This window comes from Nicotiana tabacum, chromosome 19 (genome assembly GCF_000715075.1).
Source record: "Nicotiana tabacum cultivar K326 chromosome 19, ASM71507v2, whole genome shotgun sequence".
In the NCBI taxonomy this organism is placed as follows: domain Eukaryota; kingdom Viridiplantae; phylum Streptophyta; class Magnoliopsida; order Solanales; family Solanaceae; genus Nicotiana; species Nicotiana tabacum.
In genome coordinates this window covers 82,402,230-82,410,587 of record NC_134098.1, presented here as the reverse complement: position 1 = coordinate 82,410,587, position 8,358 = coordinate 82,402,230, and positions in this window count along the sequence as shown.

Sequence of the window (8,358 nt, the reverse complement as noted above, 5' to 3'; positions counted from 1 at the left end):
GCTCATACTCTCGGCTCTCAGCCCTCAATACACACTCTCAATAGGTACCTGCGCTCACTTGGGGTGTACAGACTCCGGAGGGGCTCCTTCAGCCCAATCGCTATATTGTTGCGGCGCACAACCCGATCCAATATTGTTGCGGCGTGCAACCCGATCCAATATTATTGCGGCGTACAACCCGATCCAATATTATTGCGGCGTGCAACCCGATCCAAAATTGTTACGGCGTGCAACCCGATCCAATATTGTTGTTGCAGCGTGCAACCCGCTCTAATATTGTTGAGGCATGCAACCCGATCCAATATTCCTCACATAGCTCTCAACCCGGCACTCAGGCCCTATCTCAGTCACTAACCTCTTCAGCCCCTCGGGCTCACAGAATATCATAATAATTAGCCCAAACAGAGAATACAACAAGTATCAACAAGAAATGAAAGGGAACGGAGATATAACACACAAGTAAGACTGTGACTGAGTACAAGACAACAATTAGCAGTCAATTCAACAAGTATACGACCGTTGCGGGTCCCAACAGTGATACTATATGGCTTAAGCATGGTTTCTAACATGAAAGGAAGTCAATTGCTCAAAGACAAGGAAAAACAAGTAATAACAATGGCTATTCCACTTTACAGTCTCACGGGACGGACCAAGTCATAATTCTTCACGGTGCACGCTCACACGCCCGTCACCTAGCATGTGCGTCACCTCCAAATATTCACATCATACCAATTCTCGGGGTTTCATACCCTCAAAACCAAATTTAAGACTGTTACTTACCTCAACTGCGCAGAAATCCTACTCCGAAATGCCTTTGGTTCTCGAATCGGCCTCCAAATGCCCCGAATCTAGCCATAAACAGTACGAGATAATTAATATTGGCTAAAAGGATCAATTCCACAAGAAAACTACTAAAATATAGCCCAAAATTCAAAATCAGCTCAACCCCCCCCCTCCCCCCGGGTCCCACATCTCGAAACCCGACGAAAGTCACAAAACCCGAAAGCCCATTCACTCACGAGTCTATCCATACCAAATTTATCAAAATCCGACCTCAATTGCCCCTCCAAAAACCCAAAATTCACTCTCCAATTCCCAAGCCCTAATCTCCCAAATCTCACCTCAAACACTCACCAATAGGTGCAAAATCAGTGGGGAAACACCATTATTAAAGATAAATAAGCACAAGGAACTTACCTCAGTGATTACTCCGAACTCCCTCTCAAAATTCCCAAAATCCGACCTAAAAAATGATAAAAATGGTGAAAAATCTCGAAGTGTTATATTTATAGGTTCTGCCCAGACTTCTCGCATCTGCGGCTCCATTTCCGCATCTGCGGGCAAATCCCTGCTTATGCGGAAAAATTCCTACACACTGCCTCCTCTCCTGCGATCAAGTGACCGCATCCGATCTTCGCGGGTGCGGGAACTACATCGCACCTGCAGTCCAAACTCCCACCTGCGCCCTTAAATCCGCTTCTGCGACCATTGCAGGTGTGGGAATGCCATCGCACATGCGTCCTATGCCCAGGTCCTCCTTAGCCGCATCTTCGGCTCCTCCTTCACTTCTGCGGGCTCGCACCTGCAGTTCTAACTCCGCAAGTGTGGTTACACCAGTAGCAGCAGCTTCAGCTGCAATTCCTCAACTCTCATCAAGCCGTTAACCATCCGAAATTACCCCGAGGCCTTCGAGACCTCAACCAATCATACCAACAAGTCATATAACCCCATGTGAACTTAGTCGAACCTTCGAATCACTCAAGACAACATCAAAACACCAATTACACCCGGATTCAAGCCTAAGAACTTCTAAACTTTCAAATTCCACAAACGACGCCAAAACCTACAAAAACCACGTCCGATTGACCTTAAATTTTACACACAAGTCAAAAATGATACCACGAACCTATTCCAACTTCCAAAAATCCAATCCGACCTCGATATCAAAATTTCTACTGCCGGCCAAAATCGCCAAAATTCCAACTTTCGTCACTTCAAGCCTAATTCTACTACGGACCTCCAAATCACATTCGAGACGCGCTCCTAAGTCCAAAATCACCTAACGGAGCTAACGGAACCATAAAAATTCAAATCTGAGGCCGATTTGCCACAAGTCGACATCTGGTCGACTTTTCCAACTTAAGCTTCCAATTAAGAGACTAAGTATCTCAATTCACTCCAAAACCACTCCGGACCCGAACCAACCAACCCGGTAAGACATAATACAACTGTAAAGCACAAAAGAAGCATAAGTGAGGGAAACAGGGCTATAACTCTCGAAACGACCGGTCGGGTCGTTACAAGCTTAGCTGTAGTTCAGTTATTGTATTTGTCATTGATTTTGTAATTTATTTGTCTGCAATGTATTACTATATTTTTGGATGTAGATAAAGCATAGCAGCATTGTTATTATTTTGTTTTCTTATCTTTAAACATGTTTTATTAACTATTTTTTCCATTTGGTGCAGAATTGGAGATTTTTTGCATCACATGATGTTGATTATGGCATCACTAGGTTTCAAACATTATCCGACCCTGGTGTCCCTGCCCAAATCAAGGTATTATTGTTTGAAAATGGGATAAAATTATTTAAGAAGACATGTTTTGGGTACTTTCTTCGCATGCCTAAAATATGTATCCAAAATCGAGCAATTCACCTTCTAATGAAGTGAATCGAACACATCCGGGTCATATGTTTTCACAACAGAGATGAAGGGTGAGAGGCTGAACTTTGGGTTGAGGGAGTTTGCTCTTATTACTGGTCTCAAATGTTTTACTGAAGTAACCGACTTTGGTTATACAACTAAGCATGATAGTAAAACAATGCGGAGTTATTTTCTGAACAAGAAAAAAGTTGAGAAGTCATACTTGAAACAAATTGTAACCAGCCGTAGTTGGGTGAATGATGAGGATGCAGTCAAGCTGTGTATTCTCTGATAGAGTTCTTCATGTGACCCTCACAGAAAGATAATGGTTTGATTGACCACTTTAGGTTCCGTTTGGAGGACTCGGGGCAGTATGCGAATTTCGCATGGGGTATCAAAGCTTATACACAATTGCTTCAGTCTGTTAGGCATAAGCTGAACCCTTCTTTGCATTTTTATCTCCTTCGAGGTTTTTCACTCGCTATGCAAATCTGATTGTATGAGTGTTGCTCTACAGTCAACACAGATATAGCTACAAGGGTTGGTAATTTGATTCCCTACATACTTAACTGGACATCAACAAAAGACAAGATATGGATTTCTGTATTGGAAGAGAGGATGATCAAACCATCATCGATCAAGGTAAATGTTTTTCAGTTTTGTATAGGGTATTTTAAAATATTGACATACTTAACACAACAAATCTACATGTTTATGGTACAGACAATATAACTACAAATTATCTACAAATTTTATACATATGATAACTATCTCCCCTATATTTTTATTTCATTCAGTTCACCAACATGATTGAAGCCCCAGAAGAGCTTTCTAGATTGACTTTGCCGGACAAAGTTGAATACATCCTTGAATAAGCTGAAGCGCAGGCCGAGCATCCGACAAATGCTCCATCTATATCTGGCAATAAGCAGTGAATGGGAATAGATGACAGGAAAGATATTCTAAAACAACTAAAAAATTTAAGAAAAGATGTTGATAAGGTAACTACCGATGATATTCCTAACTGATTTCTGTAATTTATGTTATGCAAATTATTTCTTTAACTCTTTCTATTTTTATACTTAGGTCGGTTTAGAACTTGGATTGTTCAAGAAAGAGGTATACCTAATTCTTGATTTTTAGGCTTCTTTATATATCTGTAATTCTCTTATTGTGAGATACATTATAAGCATTTTTGGTTCTCTAGGTTTTTGAAGAACTAGGTAGCATTCGAGTGTTATTCAATGATTCAATCAAATCTATCTTACAGGCAATAAAGAGTCAATAGGACACTAACATCGATACTAAGGTTTCATTCAAATTATATTCATTAACGAAAATATTTTTTACCATGTTTATATTTATATTACCATTCATAAAGGATATAGCCTCAGAAATTCTGCTTGCAGTTTAGTGACAGTTCTGCAAAAAATGATGAGCATTACAAAGCAAAAAACACGCAACAGTATCACGACAATAGTGTTAAATAAGTGTTGGGTAGCATCACTAAAACAAGTATTTGTTCAATTTTAACACAATTTGATGACATGTCTTACCTAGGTTAAACATATTACTAAAGTATCAACAAATAATCTACATTATACATCCAATTGCTGTATAAGATACAAGACACATGTCTGATATTCAAAAAGAAGAGAATGTTCTTATATCATGTCCGGTAGGTGTTGACTTATTTTTCCAGTTTCAAGAGGCATTGAACAAAGAAACTTCTGGTATGATTTTGTACATCTTTTCTACATAATTCACAATACATATTACATTCTAGATACAAGACAACATTTCAATAAATTAACTACAATTTAATAATAATTTATCTATATTTTTTTTCGTTTATTACAAATAATCTACAATTCTCTTTCAATGTACACATTTGTTATCACATAGAAGGAAAGTATGCATGTGCACTCTCCACATCAGGATGCAAATATTGCTAGACAAGGAGACCATTTCAATGTGGATAAGGAGACAATGCATTTGCAATCTCCAATTCAGGAAGCAAATGTTTCCGAACAAGGAGAGGATTGCAACGAAACTTTCAGTGGTATTAATTCTTACAATATAATTGTAGAAAAACATAACAGCTTTCATATAATTTACAGTTTTCCTAACATTTCTGATGCAAGCAACATACAATGTTATTTTTTATTTTTAACTTTGTAGGTGAACCAGTCGACTTCATCAATGTAGATGATTCGGACAATGATTCCAAGTCTGGAAAAAGGGCAATAACACTTGATGATTTTGAGCTGCCGAGGTTAATGAAGATGAAACAACCCCTGTGTAGCAAGGAAGAACAAGGGTTCCTGGAAAGCATGTCAGATCCCCCTTTCTCCTTTATTTCAGTTCTGGTGGAAGTACTTCTGTTGGCCCTCCTCCAATTTTCAACATCTAGCATCCATTTACTGGGGTAATTGGCGAAGATGTTGATCCTGCTTTGTTGGAAGAATTCAATAAGTGGTTATATTTAGGTACCGATACCGTTTCAAAGAGGTTAGATTATACACTTTTTTTATATTATCGAGTGCATAGAATTTATGGATTTTCAATTGCAACAACATTTTAATTGTACTTGCTATGTCTTTATATAGAAAGAAGGTGCCTTATACTGTAAAAGATAACCAGCTCAACCCGTGGTTTGATCTTGGAGCGGAGAAAGTTGATAAAAGGGATTGGTTTTATACTTTGGCACATCCCGGGCAAATCCTGAACAATACGGTACACTCATACCCCGGAAGAATTTAATGATAAGCTGAAATATTCTGTTATTTTAGATATCTGTAGATTTTTTGTTAAAATATTATAGTTAAATTATATGCTGCAGTGAGAAATAATGTAATTTATTTTTTGCAGCACATTGATATTATTTTATACTTCTTGAGGAAGAGAGAAAAGTATGGTCCTGAAAACAGAACACGGTTTACAACCACTGACTGTATGTTCAAGACTAGAATAGAACAAATTTATGAGAGGTACAGTAAGGCCCCTGCTGATAGGAAGCTTGTTGTTGTCAAACCCCAAGACGTCATCAGAATACATATTGGGGTACCAATTACTTGCAAGTGTTGCATGGGACAAAGTTGATTTGTGATTATGCCCATAAATATTGTTGAGCAATTTCATTGGTTGTTGGCTTTGTTTGATATAACCGATAGGGTTCTATATGTTTATGATTCTATGGCCTTTTCACATAATCACAAACTTGTGGAATCTGTTGTCGACAAGTTTGCTATTATGATCCCCCTCTACTTGTCATCCACCGGCTTCTATGGAAAGCGTCTAGACATCAACTACAAGAACACAAAGGCATACATTGAAAAAGGTGTTACTGACCCTATTGACATTCAGTGGTTGGTCGGTGAGATACCCCAGCAAAAATAGGGATCACTGTATGTGTTGCTTTTCCTTTAATTTAACCAATTGAATTTTACATTGAATGCTAAAGCTTTTCCCCTAATATTTATTGCAGTTATTGCGGTGTATACGTGACGACAATTATTGAATATGTCAGCATTGGACATCTCTCAATTTCAGAGGATAACCTTTCTGATATTGATCAACACCGTAGACGCTATGGAGCGCTCCTTTGGGATTATGCTAGAAAAAAGTAAGAGCTTGGTGAAATTAGTGAAAGTGAAGTGACAGGGAGATTAAAAAGAAGAAAAGGTGCACCAGCTGTGAGGGGGAGAACAAGAGTTCGACAAAAAAGAATTAATTTCCCTTTTCAGTAGCTATTTTGTAGGAAAAGTGTAACGAACTGACCAGTCGTTTTGAGCTTTAGCCTTTTGTTCGGCGGTTTGAGACCTTGAGTAGCTTCACTTCAGGCATTATGACTTTTATGTGTGGTCAGAATTGAATTTCGGAAAATCCGTAGTTGATTTAGAAAGAAAATTCTCATTTCAGAAGTTTTAAGTTGGAAGAATTTACTAAGGTATAATTTTTGAGTAAACGGCCTTGGAATCGGGATTTAAAGGTTCCAATAGATTCTTATGATGATTTTGGACTTGGTCGTATGTCCGGATCGGGCTTTGGATGACCCGGGAGCGTTTCAGCGCCTATTGTAGAAAGTTGGCATTTTGGAAGGATTTCATAAATTTGGGTTGAAGTGCATTTCAATGTTATCGATGTCCGATTGGGATTCCGAGCCTGTGAATAGCTCTGTTTGGTGATTTTGTACTTAGGGGCGCGTCCGGAAGTGTATTTGCAGGTCCATAGGTTGTTTCGGGGTCAAATGGCGAAAAATAAAAATTTGAAGGTTTTTGGAGAGTTTGACCAGGAGTGGACTTTTTGATATCGAGGTTAGATTCTGATCCCGAGAGTTGGAGTAGGTCCGTAATGTTGAATGTGACCTGTGTACAAAATTTGAGGTCAATCGGACGTGATTTGATAGGTTTTGGCATTGAATATAGAAGTTTGAAGTTTTAAAGTTCATTAAGCTTGAACTGGGGTGCGATTCATGATTTTGATATTGTTTGATGTGATTTGAGGCCTCGAGCAGGTCTGTGTTATATTATTGGACTGGTTGGTATGATTGGACGGGGTCCTGGGGGCCTCGGGTAAGTTTTGGATTTTTAACGGATCGATTTTTGGACTAAGGGAAATTCTAAGGCAGCTGGTATTTGGTGTAACCGCACCTGCGAGGTTTTGGCCGCAAGTGCGGAGCCGCAGAAGCGGCCAGGAGGGTTGCAAAAGCAGTTCTGGGCGAGCTGGGCAGTGCCCGCAGGTGCAAGACTTCTTCCGCATCTGCGATGGCGCAGATGCGGCCTCTTGGAGCGCAGAAGCGGAGTGGAGCACAGAAGCGGAGTGGAGCGCAGGAGCGAGGTGCATTTGCGCACCTGCGATATAGCGGGAGTGGGTCATTGTCCGCAGTTGCGAAGGGACGGCCTCCAATGTTTTCTGCAGAAGCGGTCTTGGTGCCGCAGAAGCGGCCTTTGGCTTCGCAGGTGCAAAAGTCACCTGGGCAGAATGTATAAGTTAGCCAAATCGGGTTTTGGCTCATTTGACCTCTTTTCTCTCGTTGGAGCCGGTCTTGGGTGCGATTTTGAAGTGCCATTTTGTCATCCTTCATGAGGTAAGTAATTCCCACATATTGTGAGTTAAATACATGGTTTATATATGGATTTAAACATGAAAATTTGTAGAAATTTGAGATTTTGTAGAAAAACCTAGAAATTGATATTTTTGGAATTTGACCACGAATTTGGGCATAGAATTGAGAATAAATTATATATTTGAGTTAGTAGTGCTATGGGTAGTGTTTGTCTTCAGAAATTTTCGGAATCCGGGCATGTGGGCCTGATGTGATTTTTATCGACTTTTTGAGCAGAGTTGGAAATTGTTGTAAATTGAATTATAATGACTATTAGAGTATATATTTATGGATTTGCACCTTTATTGACTAGTTTTGGAGCGTTAGGCACTGAATTGAGCCGTTTGAAAGGCTTGGGAGCCGGCTATGGAACTTCGGAGCAAGGTAAGTCGCCTTTCTAACCTTGTAAGAGGGAATTAACCCTATAGGTGAATCAAATCATTATGTGTTTCTATTTGTGGGGGCTACGTACGCACGATGTGACGAGAGTCCGTGCGTAGCTACTATTATGCTTATGTACGGGTAGTCTAGGACCCATATTATGTTGTACTTGCGATATTTGCGCCCTACTTGTTAATTTAATTGTTTAAAATATTTAGAAACTCG